The sequence below is a fragment of the Mus pahari genome, chromosome 1 (assembly GCF_900095145.1).
Source record: "Mus pahari chromosome 1, PAHARI_EIJ_v1.1, whole genome shotgun sequence".
Lineage (NCBI taxonomy): Eukaryota > Metazoa > Chordata > Mammalia > Rodentia > Muridae > Mus > Mus pahari.
The window spans coordinates 24844665-24861519 of NC_034590.1; the positions used below are offsets into that span (position 1 = coordinate 24844665).

Below are 16855 nucleotides of genomic sequence, written 5' to 3' on the forward strand. Positions count from 1 at the left end.
GAGTGCATATCTAGTGACTTCTTTTGTGATTGGGTTACCTCACTAAGGATGATATCCTCCAGATACATCCATTTGCCCAAGAATTTCATAAATTGAAGGCATAATTTTAACCTGATCTCTGCTGCCCACTACTTATTTAAGCCCTTTCCTAGTGTGTGCAGCAGGAGCTCCAAATGAGATTGTTATTCACCAAAAATGATGGAATTTCCACAGATAAGGAAACTCTCATTTTTCTTCCAACTATCAGATGCACTGGGAAAAGGATGTGTAATGTTATATATATATATATATATATATATATATATATATATATATATATATAAATTTTAAATGTATCTATCCACAGCCAAATCCAAGTATTTTATTTCTTTCTTCATGATTTCTGAGAAGAGACTCACGCAGCCATGCCAGGACTTAAAAATCTATTAGAACTAGAAAAGATAAGCACACTTTCTTTGATAAGTTATTAATTTTGTCAAGATGTATTTTAAAGACAATTTTTAAATTAAAGATGTCTTTTAAAATTAATAACCTAAAATGTGTCAGTAAAAAATATATGTCCTATGAAATCTAATTTTCTTTTCCTGGTGATATTTCACAACTCCACAGGCATGTGCTTCATAGCTCTCTGAGTTTTTTGGAGGCATTTTATTTAAAAGCAGCTTTCCCCTCAGATTCTTTATAACTGAGATTCTCATAGGAATAGGTCTCAATATTTCATCTGAAACACATGAAGTTGCTTAGCAACCATCGTATTCCACCATTCCCATCAGTTATAAAGACACTACCTCACACATCAAAACTGAAAACAGAAGATGAATATAAAAAAGAAAATAACAGTGGCACATTCATGGGAAATGACATGTAGAGGCTGAGGGCTGAATGTACCACAAAAGTCCTTGTTTAAATTTCCATTACTAAAATATATGCACACCAGTATCTTTCCTTTCAAACTCACACATTTTGTTGGATTAGGAATGAGAAAGAGTGACTCAGGAGAAGCTGTGTGCTGATGTGGCACTAAAAAATGTCTAATCCATTTTGTATGGAATAAAAAAATAATTAAATAATGACGAATAGGAAAATCACAAGATAGTTTACAGAATAGAAAAATGAATGGGAGAAGTATCTTCCTCAATATAAAGAGACTGATAAACTACCTCCGAGAAACTAGAGCTCTGGACAATAGGATTTTATGCTATAACTGCAAAGACTCAGAATTTGGAGAAGTTTCTTTTATTTACAATGGAACAACTGGTTCCTTAACATGTATGGTTAACTTTATGAGTAATAGAGATCTATTTTAAATAGAGTTGCAGTCACAGGTTGAGATCTCTTAACTGGTGAAGGCCATTTTCCAGGCAGAGTTCTAAAACAACCAGCAATACCATATTACATGAGACAGAGTGAGGTCATATCTCCATGCTCAAGTCTGCCTCCAATGATGTAGGTCTGAAAGGCTACCTCTGCTCCAGTAGATGGTCCCACACATACTAAGTGGACTCAGTGGGTTTAAGATAACAAGGTTAGAGGAGGAAGTCATGGGAGATAGAATTATAGGAGCTGGAAGGAGGGAATGAGGTGGATTATATCCAAATACATTGTATGTACATATGGCATTCTCAAACTTTAAAAATATCCATCAAGTGAAGACTTTGACAGGAATAGCTGAGTCACACAGTACTAGATGGGAAGACCTTGGTATATTCAAGGACACAAGAAAGAATTAAGGAAGCTGAAATGAGGAAGTTGAGAAAGTAGCCTGTTGTTAAGTCTATGTCAGTCATCATAAAGATAACAGAGTCTTGTTCTAAGAATATGAACAAAAGCAGGGGAGCCTTCCTATTAAAAAGAGAAAGCATGCATTATTTGATGAGTGGTGGGGATTAAAGGGAAAGAGAGATACAAAGAAATCAGAAATACAGGAGAGAAATTTAACCATTTTCACTATTAGCTTTTCATACTACTCAAAATATTTTCATTAGTTCATTGAGGGTTCCACATAATGTATTTTGATCATGTCAAATGGCTCTTCCAAGATATATGCTCTCTTCTTAACCAACTCAAATTCATGCCCCCCTTTCAACCTTCACCAACAATGTGTTATGACCAAATGATCTTGAATAAATGAACTTCCACAGGAGAATAGCTTATTTCCCAGGGGCTATACTCTTAGAAAAAAAATGATTCTGTCACTATCAGGGCTAATTGCTAGTAAGTCCATGGCTTGGAGTGGAATTTCATGCCCAACTCTCCTATTAATGACGGGACTTTGACTGTATTAGTCTTGAACAAGCTTTGTGCATGAAGAACTATAATAATGACTGGTCTGGTGAGAAATGCCTACAGGTGTAGTAATGGCACAAATCTCATGGATGTAATCAACTATATTTTGGTTGAATTTAACACATATTCCACAAAGATAAAACCCACACCTGGCACCATTTATTTGGCTAAGAACTTATAGCTCATGGGTCATAGGCTCTAGATGAGAATCTAATAATTTTATGTTGCTTAGGTGAGTACAGTATTAAACTGCCTCCTAATAACTTATTTGTATACCCATAGATTACAGTGCTTTTCCACCCTTACCTGAGTACCTTGTAAATTTAGTAAATGATAATTAACACAGTGACGTGCAACTGGCAAAGATTCAGTTAATAAGAGACTGCTGAGGGCAAAGCCCTAAATAGAACTTATGTAGCATCTTTACACCCCACTCCAGGCTTAGGAGATATAGTGGAACAGGTAACAAAAATATCTATCTATCTATATCTATCTATCTATCTATCTATCTATCTATCTATCTATCTATCTATCTATCTATCTATATATTTTTTTTTCAGGTACTTTTGGAATACAGAATACCAGCTCTGTTCCTGCTGCCGAGCCCCACAAAGCTATGCAGAATGCAAAGAAGAGTTACTGTTTGGCTGGGGAGTAGTGGTATTGTGTGCACTACTGCCGGAAATAATAGAAAATATTGGCCGTCTATCTGTAGAAATAAAAATCTGACTAATGATGTTTTCATTAAAAAAATATCATAAGATCTAAAGCAGGTAGATAACTGCATGGAACTTTAACAATTGAGAACTGTAGCCTTGCTGCATATATCATAATTGAAGGATAATAGTTACTCAAATGCAGGTATACAGTTACCAGATGTATATGTATACAAATACTCTATGGCTCAGTGTGAAATGGGCTAATTTTCAATTCATAAATGGCTCATTCAGTTCATTGGTTTCAATTTTCTCTTCTAAAGAGTCTGTGTAGACAGCAATCCCGCATCCCTACTTTTAAGAGAAAATTTGAGTTGAGATAATATAGTAGTTCTCTTCTTCAGTAATATATTTAGAACATTTAAGCTTCTGTTTGCTAGGCATTGCCATGGAGCTCTCACTCTGGATACCCACTCCAGAATCCCAGGCTCATATTTTGTTTTATTTACACTGCACTTATTTTAGGAAGTTAATTGTTAGTAAACCCAAATTTCTTTGACATTTACTAAATCTCAATGTGTTTAATTATCCTTAAGGTCACTGAAATATGCAACCTCTTTATACACCACAAGGTTGTTTAGCCCAAAAGTAGCTCCACTTTCAATAAACTCATTCCATATGTAGTAAGTATAAGACTCTACTATGGGTAAGGATGCCATTATGATATTTTCTGCTGTAATTAAAACACATAAATAGGGATCATATATAGATGTCACAGGTGTTGCATTGTGATGGTGATAAACAGGTGAAGTTCTGTAATGCACAGCGTTTTTTTTTTTCAGTTATTAAGCAAGAATATTAGATGGATCCTATTAGTTACCAAATAGGGAAATGAATTCACCATTTCAGTGTAGTAAAACCTATTTAAGCTTATGCATGACTACTTTACAAATAAATAATACTCAGACTATAGTTATTTCATTTGACTTTAACAATTACTAGGGGTTTGCCCCTAATTTACTCTTATAACAGCTGGCCTGGCTACCTCTCCAGTGGTGCACCCCAGATACTTGTAGTTTCTCCTGGCCATAAGCTAATAGCTCCTCTCCCTTCAGCCAGGGTGTTCTCTCTCTCTCTCTCTCTCTCTCTCTCTCTCTCTCTCTCTCTCTCTCTCTCCCTTTCCCTAGTCTCTCCTTCTTCTGCCAGGTCACTCCAAACCCACCTACCTCTAATCCCTCCAGTATTGGTTGTAGCCAATTTTACTTAACCAATAGTTTCTAATCAAAGAATAAGGTTTATACAACAAAAGCTTGTAAACATGAGAAGTCACTCATAGGCCCAGACCTTCAGGTATAGATTTAGCATTAGAATACACAGCAATATACCAAACCCTAACATTTCAGTACTGAATGACATCATTAAACTAGAGGAGTAAGTTTGTGGGTGGTTTCCAAATAGTAGAGGGAAATCTAAAAGGATTGGAGGGGTTGTTTGAAAACACACACTCAAAGAGGATAATAATGGAAAGTGGTAGAAGGGGAGAAACAAGGGGAGTGGTGGAGACAGCTTAGAAGAACAAATAGTTGAGATAATAAGTTTACAATGGTACTTGCTAGAAAACAAATGCAGAATAAATGCATTGACAGGGAACACAAGAATCCATCCCAAACCTATAGAAACCTATGACTACTGAGCTATAGAGGCATCAAGAGTCAGCACTGAGATTGAATTACACCAAGATTGCTGTAGGCAAAAAGCCCCCCAAACAAACAAACAAGCAAAGAAACAAAATCAAAAAACAAAAAAACAAACAAAAAAACCAACAATGAAAAAAACCAACCAAACAAAAACCAAGGTCTCCAAGTGGATGAAACAGGAAACTCTTAAGATAACAAGAGAAAACACTCTAAGACTTCCCACTTCACAGGCAGACAGAGCTTGGAGGGGAAGAATTGTAGATTGACAGGAGACTCTTCTCATGAAGATAATAAAATAAAACTAAAACAGTGATAACAATGACTATTTCCTCCTACTTCAGAAGTCCTAGAGATAGCAGAAGCTGATAATGAAATGGAGGAGAGGAGATGATGGATGGAGTTAGAAGGACATGGTCAGAGGCTGATGAAGTAATGGGTGTGAGCATCTTGACTGGCAGGGGGTGGCCCAGGTGTGATATCACAGGGTATCTGAGGTGACAGTAAGACATTTTAAAGAGATAGATGAAAGTGTTTAATGGTCATATCATAAGCAATTTGTAACAAATGTTGAGGAGACATGCATTTGACTTAAATGTTAATATGCATATATATATAGATATATATATTAGAAAAACTTCTATACATAAGATAATTTTTAGTTAAAAATGTTAAGAGTAAAAAAAAAGAAAAAACATATGTGTAAAATTATGCAGTTCTTGTTTTTAATACATCTGTGTAATTCTTACTTTAGGGTATTAGATAAAATAAATTCAATTTACATTGCAAACTGAAAAAAGCATAAATCGATCAAACAGGAAATGTGTACAAATATTCTAGAGTCTATGTGAGAGTCAACAAATCTTATTCTTTCAGGCATTTTAGAAAATAACCAGGTAACTTGTTTTTCTTTGTTTAATTTTTATTATATTTAATTTTAGTGTGTACCTGTTTGCGTGTGTGTGTAGGTGACCATTGCCATGATGTAGATGCCAATGTAGAAGTCAGAGGCCCACTTGAGGAAATCCTTTATCCTTTTCATCTCTGGAACTTGAGACTCAAACTCAGGTCTTCATGCTTGGTAGATGGATTTCGCATTCTGAAACTGTACATTCTTATCTCCTTGTACAAAGCTCAAGTCTAAGTGGATCAAAGACCTCCACATAAAACCAGAGACACTGAAATTGATAGAGGAGAAAGTGGGGAAAAGTCTCAAAGATATGGGCACAAGGAAATAATTCCTAAACAGAACAGCAATGGCTTGTGCTGTAATATCAAGAATTGATAAATGGGACCTCATAAAATTGCAAAGCTTGTAAGGCAAAAGACACTGTCAACAAGACATAAAGGCCACCAACAGATTGGGAAAGAATTTTTACCAATCCTAAATCTGGTAGAAGACTAATATCCAATATATACAAAGAGCTCAAGAAGATGAACTCCAGAAATTCAAATAACCCCATTAAAAATGGGGTACAGAGCTAAACAAAGAATTCTCAACTGAGGAATACCGAATGACTGAGAAACACCTGGAAAAATGTTGAACACCCTTAATCACCAGGGAAATGCAAATCAAAACAACCTTGAGATTCCATCTCACTCCAGTCAGAATGGCTAAGATCAAAAATTCAGGTGACAGCAGATGCTGGTGAGGTTGTGGAGAAAGAGGAGCACTCCTCCATTGCTGATGGGATTGCAAGCATGTACAACCACTCTGGACATCAGTCTGGCGGTTCCTCAGAAAATTGGACATAGTACTACCAGAAGATCCAGCAATAGCTCTTCTGGGCATATACCCAGAAGATCTTCCAACTGGTAATATGGACACATGCTCCACTATGTTCATAGCAGCCTTATTTATAATAGCCAGAAGCTGGAAAGAACCCNGATGTCCCTCAACAGAGGAATGGATACAGAAACTGTGGTACATTTACACAATGGAGTACTACTCACCTCTTAAAAACAATGAATTTATGAAATTCTTGGGCAAATGGATGTATCTGGAAGATATCATCCTTAGTGAGGTAACCCAATCACAAAAGAAGTCACTAGATATGCACTCGCTGATAAGTGGATATTAGTCCAGAAACTTAGAATAACCAAGATACAATTTGCAAAACACAAGAAAACCAAGAAGAAGGAAGACCAATGTGTGGATACTTAATTCCTCTATTGTTCTTTAAGTCTCTATGATCTTCAACAACTGTGTTAACACGGCTAAGTTATGATAAAACCTTCTATAGATCATCAGCTACCTTTCTTAATGTCATTTTATCTGTTCTATTACCCATAAGTCTTTAAAGTTCTGATTTTAAATTTTTACTCTTTAATTCATTTTTTATAGTCCAGTCTTCATTCCCCCTCCCGGTCTGTTCCTGACCAGTCATCATCCCATACCTCCTCCACCACCCCTGGTTCCAAGAGGATGTTCTCCCCCTACCCGCCTTCCAGACCTCCCCAATCCCTGGGGCCTCAAGTTTCTCAAGGGTTAGGTGTCTCTTTCACTGACGCCGGAACAGGCAGTCCTCTGTTGGATATGTGTCAGGGCCTAATATAGCTGGTGTATGCTGCCTGGTTGGTGTCACAGTGTCTGTGAGTTCTCAGGGGTCCAGGTAATTTAAGACTGCTAATCTTCCCATGTGGCTGCCCTTCTCCTCAGCTTATTCCAGCTTTTCCCTAATTCAACCACAGGGTTCCCAGTCTCCTGTCCATTGGTTGGATGATAGTATCTGACTATTTCCGCTGCTTGTTGGGCCTCTCAGAGGGCAGTCATGCTAGGCTCCTGTCTGTAACTACACCGTAGATAGCATCAGTAACAGTGTCAGGCCTTGGAGCCTCCTCTTGAGCTGAATCCCATTTTGGGCCTGTCATTGGACCTCCTTTCCCTCATGCTTTTCTCCCTTTTTATTCAGTGTGGTTCCTTCAGACAGGAACAATTCTGGGTCAGAGTTTTTGACTGTGGGATGGAAACCCAATCTCTACACTCAATTTCCTGTCCCTCCACTGGAGGTGGACTCTACAAGTTCCCCCTCCTCACTGTAGAACACTTCATCCAAGCTCCCTTTTGTTGAGTCTGGAGAGTCTCTCACCTACCTGGTCTCTGGTATATTCTAGAGGGTCCCTCCATGTTCTACCTCCCAGTGTTGCCTGTTTCCAATCTTTCTGCTTGACCTCTGGGCTTCAGTCCTGTTTTTCCCCCACCCCCAATACCTGACCATGTTCCCCTTCCTCTCCCTGACCCCTCTTCCACCCAGGTCCCTCCTTCCCTCTACCTCCCATGATTGCTTTCTTCTCCCACCCAACTGGGATTGAGGCATCCTCACTTGTGCCATTCTGCTTGTTAATCTTTTTGAGTTCTGTGGACCGTATCTTGGGTATTTTGTACTTTGGGGGCTAATATCTACTTATTCGTGAGTAGATTTTTTAGTAGTGCATGTCCTTTTGGGTCTCAGAATGATATTTTCTAGTTCCATCCATTTGCCTGCAAAACTCAGGATGTCCTTGTTCTTGACAGCTGAATAGTATTTTCATGGTGTAAATGAACCACATTTTCTGTATCCATTCTTCAGTTGTGGAATATCTGAGTTGTTTCCAGCTTCTGGCTTTCACAAACAAGGCTGCTGTAAACCTAGTGGCACATGTGCTCCTGTGGTGTGGTGGGGCATCTTTTGGGTATATGCTTAAGAGTGTTATAGCTGGGTCTTCAAATAGATCTATTTCCAATTTTCTGAGGAACTTCCAGATTGATTTCCAGAGTTATTGTACCAGTTTGTAATCCAACCAGCAATGGAAGAGTGTTCTCCTTGGTACACATCCTCACCAGCATGTGCTGACACTTATCAAACTGTAGGACTCACCTGGCATTGTCATGTGTCTTCAGAAACAATCTGTAAATAGCAACTGAATACTGAAACCCAAGAGAACTTTCAGCAGTTGGTTTTCCCAGATCAGCCTTAGATTGGACATCCAAGAAAATATCTGATGTTCATATCCCACACCTCATCCTCATGGGTGGTCTCTCTTGATCCTGTACTGCATTTGGTTGGGAAGGGCTAACATAGGCTAATAGTTCTAGTCTTTTTAAATGATCCTTTCTTCTGATGTTAGCTGTAGAGTTGTGCTGTGCTTCTTGAGGTCTTATAAATATACTTTTGTTTTCTTATTTTATGATCTTTATGAAGTGGTCTCTGTTCCTAAAATTGCATTTACTCATGTATTATTTTGGAATAGGAAGTTACTATTAGCAGTGGCTGTTAGCTACTGTCTTTGTAAACCATCTTGCCTCAGGCTCACAGCAATGTCTCTGCCTCAGCCTCCCAAGTTCTGGATTACAAATGTGTACCACAACACCTAGCCTTGAACTATTGGTTCATATTGAGGATTTTTCAGATAGTGAAGCACTAAAAATACTTATTCTGCCAATTTGTAACTCCCCAGACAAATATTAAACTTTGAATAAATGTTTAGTTTATTTGATTGCAAATGTGGGTTAATAATTATGGAACTGGATAGAGCTATGGTAATTAATAGTAAGTGTTTAAGTATACTCCTGCAAATTCTGCCTTTGTTTCTGTAAAAGACTTTCTCTTCTTGCACATAAAAATATATAAATAAAAATTTTACACATACAACTACAAGAAAATGATTGCAAAGAAAGGTGGTGATTAAACGCTCGTGATAATAAGAATCAATTAGGCTTTTCTTGGAAAGAATGTGCTAGAAATGACATTAATTTTGGACAAATAAGCAGTTTTCAAAAAAGGCTAAGGACAGTATTTAATGATGTCAGTAGCAACTTTTAGGGAACAATGGAAAGCTGGAGTTGCATTATTAACTCCTCATTGCACACACTGGAGTGGCTTCTGTGGGCCATGAGATGTCCTTGTAAAATAACAAGTATGTGTTTAGCATCAGCTCTGCATTTGTCTATGGAGTTACAGGTACAGTAAAGAGTTAAAATAAGCCCCTAATTTTAGAATGGCAAGAATATCCTCATAACAGAGGCACTGTGCTATCCATGTAACATGAGAAACATGTTGTTGCCACTCAGTGAGAAAAGACTAGATACTCAACTTGTATCTGTCCCCTGTGGCTGAAAAACAACAGACACTCTGAGAGGCCAGAATGTATGGTTTTATAATATGCTATGTTCCAAAACTCCAAATAATTTCCCTAGATTCCAAAAATGAAGGTATTGTATAGTTTAAAAATACTAAGTTTGGGAGTGGAGAACTGACCAAGTGCTTAAGCCTCTCTCTGCTCTTGCTGAGGACCTGAGTTCAGTTCCCAAGCACCAATATCAATTGGCTATCAACTGCTTGTAAATCCAGCTCCATGGTATCTACTGAGCTGCTTCTTCCTTTCTCATGAACCTGCACTCAAATGCCCACATCTAAATATACAAACACATGTAATTAAAAATAAATTTAACTCCCATCACATGATCAGCTACCAAAACACTAGAACATTGTTCATGAAATTTTACTGTATTGAACACCTTCTCTAAATATTGTAAAATATAATGATGTGCAGCCTAAGGGTGATGAGGGTCCTGAGATAGCAGGGAGTGGGAGCAGCGCTGATTACATAATATCTCAGAGACAGTAGCAGATGTTAACTCAAGTAGTGGATTTAAGTTCAAGCACTCTCTCTTTGCCCAAAGATTTTCATCATTCTTCCTTCTTCTGCTTTTATCTTTTTCTCTTCTTTTTAGAAAGACTGAACCCATTCCTTTACTTGCAAAAGCTACATCATCAAGGCTTTGATTATTATTAATAGTATTTTTAGAAATCCTTAAATTCACATAAATTTTTGAGTCTTGGATCATTACTCCCAACCCCTGCTTTCTTAAAACAGAAACTAAAAGCAGAAACACATTTCCTTATAGGTTTTACACAGCCTCTTCTTAATGGGTAGCTGGGCACAGGATTTTGTTTCATAGTATAGCATTCAGCAGTCTTTATTAACTATGTTCATGTGAGAACAGAAAAAGTGACAGACTACGAGGGTTAAAATGATTTCTTACAAATTTTTAAAATTTATGCAAGTAAATTTTATGCTAGCTCTCTCTAATAGCTTCAATCCTTCCAGTAACTAGGAGAATAAAGTACTAATTTTCATATGCTTGTATATCATATTTTAATTCTTTAATCTTTGTTTTCTATTGTAGCAATTTCTTGGACTTATATACATTCCTTCTAATAATAATTGTTTCTAGATCATATACAAGCCTTTCTCCTATAAGATACACCCACCTATCATTTGCTTGTTTTCTATAGATTCCTTCTTTTCCTATCCATACACTTACTTTTTGAGACCATTTTAATTCTCTATCCTTGATGCCCCCAAGTTCACCCTGGCTAACTAACCCAACTGTCACTGAACTGTAGTGTACATGTATCTCCTTACAATTCCAAGTTTTAGGTCAAGTCTGACAATGAACAATTTCTACAAAGAACAGTGTAGGCTTTTATGGCCTTTGTGGTTATATTGACTACATACTTTCCCATGGCCTTAGGACCAAACAGAAGGTCTGTTTCTTGTCATCCATAGAGAGACTCATGACCACCTCCGTTCCTCATGCCTGAGAACTGCATCTATTTCATTTATCATGTAGTGATTAGCGCTGAGTAATGGGGGAGTATATTACCCAGAAAAAAAAAGATTTAAAGTAAAATAGAATACATAGTAGATAAGTTTCAGGAAAACAGCAACCATCCACAAATGTGAGGATCAATGGCCTGGCAGTGGTCCAGGGGCAGGGACTATGTCACACCTTCCTTTATGCAACCATGCTGGACCTAGCAAAGTTAAGAATCCCAAGTAGTATAACTATATTTGTCAATGTTGATGACATTACTGTGAAGAAGATGGGAGATACTCCTGATCTTTCTGAATTACCATCTGTTCTTAAGAGCCAGGAGAGCCTGTCCGTATTTACCAATGGTCTTTGCAGCAAGTACTACTTACAATAGTGGAGTAAGATGAGAGACACAAGGACAGATCTCAAATGTCTGCCCTTGCAGACACCTCAGTTAGAGCCGACTATAATGAAACCTTCCTGCTGCAATTTCTGTAAAGACTTGAAACTATCAGATTGTATGTGTATGCCTGGGAGCAGGGTGTTGGTGAGTGTTTTTAGTTTTTTTTTTCCCTTCTGCCCCAATGTTTATAATATAAACATTGAACAAGACTTTTGCTGATGAATTTAAGATAACAGGCATGCTAGGAAATCCATTAAATGTCTGAGAACTTTCAGACTTATCATGAATAACTTTATTTTCATGGTAGACTATAACAAAAATAGAGGAATGTAATCTTCCCAGATGAATATATCTGATCTGTAGGTAGTTACAAATGCACCACAAGAAAATGCAACCAAGATCCAAATCCATCTTTGGGAAATATTCATATAAAATTTTTTCAACTTGATCTCTCCAAGGTCAGACTCTCTACCACATCCACATTTGTTGTCTGATTATACATTTAGGGAAGATTAATTCTGCACATAAAAGATATTAGAGTTTTTTACGGTCAGACATGCGGATAGAAAGGGAAGATTGGTTTACCTCATTCCTACTGTTGGCATTTTAGAGAAAAAAACCTTAAAAATAATTTTTCTTGTCCTGCATAAATAACACTCTTAAAGTTTAATTTATTCCTTTTATCTTCTTTGTAACTTTGTAATATTTATGTCACTGAAATGTTAGAAACTATTTTATAATGTATTAAAATGAATAGACATTGGAAAGAAACTGTCATTTTCTAAGCCATGCATGTTTAAAAAAATTACACTTGGTTAATATATGGTAAGAATCACACTTGATTAATATATTGTGACTATTATTTACATTTTTCTTTCATCTCTAGAAAATTCCCTTTATTTATGAAACAAATATACATCCAGAATGAGTTTTCTAAACCTCAGATACTTCTGCTCTCCATTTGAGAATTTTTGAAAGCATGTTTCCCTAAGAGTACTTTAAAGTACTAGAGAAAGCACATGAAAGTCACAGTTAGAGTGTGCTTCCTGGGGTATCGGTTGCCCTTGTGCCATACTACCCGAAAACACACTTTCTTCTTCCTGCAACAAAGGCTTCCTACGGGATAAACACATTTCTCTAAAGGTGATAAGCAAGGCAAGAAAACAAACACAAAAGTCTTAAGCGTAAGCAGAAACCGTAAGAAGACTAAATCTAACACACACAAAAAAAGCCGATCCACGTGGGACAGGAGCGTTGCCAGTGTGGCCTGGAGGAGAAGGTGTAAAAAAGAAGCTTGGCAGACAGGTCCTTCTCACTTCTTCATGAGGGTCACCTACTCATCTGACATCTTACACCATTGCGCACGTGGCTCGAGTCTCAGGGTGATTTCTGTCGTAACATGTTTTCTTTATAAATCACAACACGTTCTGGCTTCGATATACTGGTTCCTCTGTCTTCTGCCAGGACCCCTCATCATCATCACATTTTAATTCTTCAGGAATTGGCTGTCCTGAATTTGTTCACATCCGTGCCCATATGTTCGGCCACATGAGAGACTTCCACTTTGCCAGTTCTATTTTACACTAACTGAAATTCTATACCAAAGTTAAATAGACATTCAATGTGGTCCACATATTAAGAATTTGCTACAAGATTGCTATGAACATTGCAGTAGATATTGAATTGAAAAGACATATGTATTCTTAAGTGACATTCCTTGAAGACTTTTATTCATGTAAACGTTTGAGTGTGCAAAGTCCTCTTTAGGCTTGCATGTTTGAAGACTTGATTTCTAGCTGGTGGTGCTTTCTGGTTGAGTTATGAGATATTTAGAAGGGTAGCGCCTTGCTATAGAAAATATGTCATGAGGTTAGTTAGCTCCTGTTCTCTGTGTCCCTCTCCATTTCTGTTTCTGTCTGTCTCTTTGTCTGTCTCTGTCTCTTTGTCTCTGCCTCTCCGTTTCTTTCTCTCTTGCTCTCTTTCACCTTCCTGTATGTGCATAATGCGTAATCAACTACCATACTCCCCTTCCACCATGTCATGCCTTCCTATGACAGACTCTATCTGTCTGGAACCATAATATCTTTCTTCCTTTAAGTTGCTTTTGATCATGATGTATTATCAAGACAGAAGATAATGAGTACACTACAATAAATGAAATTGTACTCATTAATTATAAATGTGTGCCTAATTCAGAACTAAATCTAGACTTCAGTCTGAAATGTCACACTTGTAAATTCACATTTTACATTTTTATTTGCAAAACAACAATAAATACTTTTAAAACTACAGAAATGTTGTTCAACATGATGTCTTTATGGTTTTTCTTGGTAATCATGGATTTAGGATCCAAAACTGGAGGACTGCTGTGTGTATGAGACCATTCAGAGCTATACAGTAAGTCTGAGGGTAGTCTAGGCTGCAGAGTGAGAACCTGTCTTGAAAAATATCTTGTATATAATTCTGTCTATTATTGGTCTACAAATCATTGGACATATCATTTGCTTCTCTATGAATCTATAGATTGTTGAACTTTACATATATTCCTTGTATCAAGAAGCAAAGTAAAAGGAAACACGTAAGGACAATAAATTATATATATTTATATATAAATAATGTATAAATAATGTATTATATATTATATATGCATATTCATTATAATCAGGTATTCAGAAACATTTTAATGATGATGGATAATCATATATATATATATATATATATATAATGCATATAAAATTGTTAAGATAGTAAAATGTTGTCAATATGTACATGTGAAACACCCACATGAGGATGTGTATGTCAATAAATGGCTTCTTATGCACGCTTTGATGGGTACTGTGATTGAACCTGGGGATTTGTAATGCTTAATTCTAGCTGTTTGTGAGTCTACTTCAACTGTGGTATCTGACAGTCTTTCTTGTCTCTGGAACAGTCATGCGTGAAATAAATGGAATAATCAGTGTGGCTGGGATACTCTTCCTGAGAGTCTTACTGAATTCTCTACTTCCTTACCTATAAATAATATTCAACTCCTATCATCGTAATACTATCATGCTATACCTTGGAAGATGGTTATAACAGTTGGTTATAACAGTCTGAGAGTATGTGCTTAGGTAAAACTAGATTTGTAATTAACGAGATCAACAGACTGCTTTAGGATGGAGCTCTTATTTCTGAGTGTCTTCTCAGTGATGACAGCCATGTCTCGGCATGGGCATAGCACCTGAGTGACCAGTATGCAGTGAAGCTGTTTACTGAGACAGGTAAATTCTCTCATGGGGTCATCATTCTGATATTGAAAATATTGTGAATGAAGAAAAGAAGTAGAAACAATATCTTCTGTGCATTTACTTCATTTCTTGTTTACAGTCATTCTAGAATGAAAACAAACTAGTTTGTTATGGATCAATAGCACATAGATTTCAAGCATTATTTAAAGTGGAGGATTGTGGTACAATTGCTCTGTTGTTACCTGTAACAACTAGTGTTTTTAAACAATTATAACACATTACCAAGCTAGTGTTTTTTTTATTACATGACAAAATGGATGTCTTTCTGGTTTATAAATGTCTAAGGCAGGGTTGTAGAATCCACTAAGCATTTCATTTTAAATTCTGATTCAAGAATGTTGGACTTCTTCATTTTCTTCAACTTCTTGAAAAAAACTGGAATAGATTTTCAAACAGAAATCTAATCATCTCTACAACTTGAATGAAAAGTGACTTGGTACTAAAGGGATGTGATAGATTTTCATGGATTCAAACAGACTTGTGCATTTGATGGAACCAATTTAGTCAGCGTGAATAGGCAAATGACACAGAAATTTTGAAATATTTAGGTCAAGGAAATGAACTTGTAAAGTTAATCTAACTTCAAGTAAAAAGATGATAGTTTGCAAAGTATTTCCTTTCAGACATCAAAGGCTCTACAAAGAATGGAGAAATAAAATCCAGAGCACCCTTGAACTCTGTGAATCATAGCTCTCATGTGCCTTGGGGTCACTTACATGTCTAAATTCAGCATTGGAAAGTGCAGCCCTCGGCTGGCGAAATGCCTCAGTGGTTAAGAGTTGATTCTTCTTTTAACCCTTCTTTACACACAGACCATACACATTGTTTATACACTATGACAATAAATTCCTTTGACCTTTTTGTGGACAACGTGGGATGAGAACATCCGTGAGAGCATAGCCTAGCCAGAGGGGAGTGAGTGGGCATGTTGGAGCCTTAGAATTTGAGCTTGGGCCTTTTGAACCCAGAATCTAGAAATGCATCATGACTTCTGACCCTTGTACTGTAAAGCTTATGTAGATAGTCTTGGAAACAATGGGAACAAGACTGAATTAGAATGGGCTTTTGGCTACTATGGACCACTCCAAAGTGTGTGGGTTGCTTGAAATGGTCTTGGCTTTGCTTTCGTTGAATTTGAGGATCACGAAGATGCTACTGAAGCTGTCCACGAGCTAGATGGAAGAACATTATGTGGCTGCCCTGTAAGAGTGGAACTCTCGAATGGTGAAAAAAGACAGTCTAAATGGTGGCCCGCGTCCCTCTTGGGCGTTCGTCCTCCAGCTGATTACCTCAAGAGAAATCCTCTATCTTGGCACATATCCCCAAGGAGAAGCTTCTCCCAACTCCACTTTCTAGAAATAGGAGAAGAGAAAGGGTCTCTGACTCTTGAGAGAATCACAAGCCACCCTGATCCTTCTCTAGGTCTCATCGCCGATTTAGGTTACATCAAAGGAAAAAGACCAGTTTGCAAAAGTGGTGTACAGGAAATAACTTCGTTTGTACAGGAATTTAAGGTTTTGTTTAAGACTTCATAAGCTTGGTGCATTTTAAAGACTTCTAACTGTTGTTTTAGCTGTTCTAATTTGTTTTGTCTCTTGGAACCGTGACACACAAAACAATGCAGTTCTCTGTTTTCAAATCGATCATGTGAGGCATGTGACATCAAGAACTGTTACTTTACAATGTTCCCTTATGCAAGATTGAATTTTCTTTGGCTTTGGGTGCTGTGTAGGCTCGATGACCCAGTGTAGGGTAATATGAGGGCAGGGAGGCAGGAGTGGGTGGGTGGGTGGGGTAACACCCTCATAGAAGCAGGGGGAGGAGAGATAGGCTAGTGGGTTTGGGGGGACCAGGAAAGAGGTTGATAACATATGAAATGTAAATAAAGTATCCAATAAAAAAAAAAAGCAAAAAAGTTTAAAATGAAATTTAAGTTTTAGTCACTC

General features: G+C 37.2%; 1 pseudogene; it reads left to right on the forward strand.

The window, feature by feature from the left end:
• Window positions 1-15886: 15886 nt before the first annotated feature.
• On the forward strand, window positions 15887-16422 carry LOC110336380 (annotated as a pseudogene).
• Window positions 16423-16855: the final 433 nt, after the last annotated feature.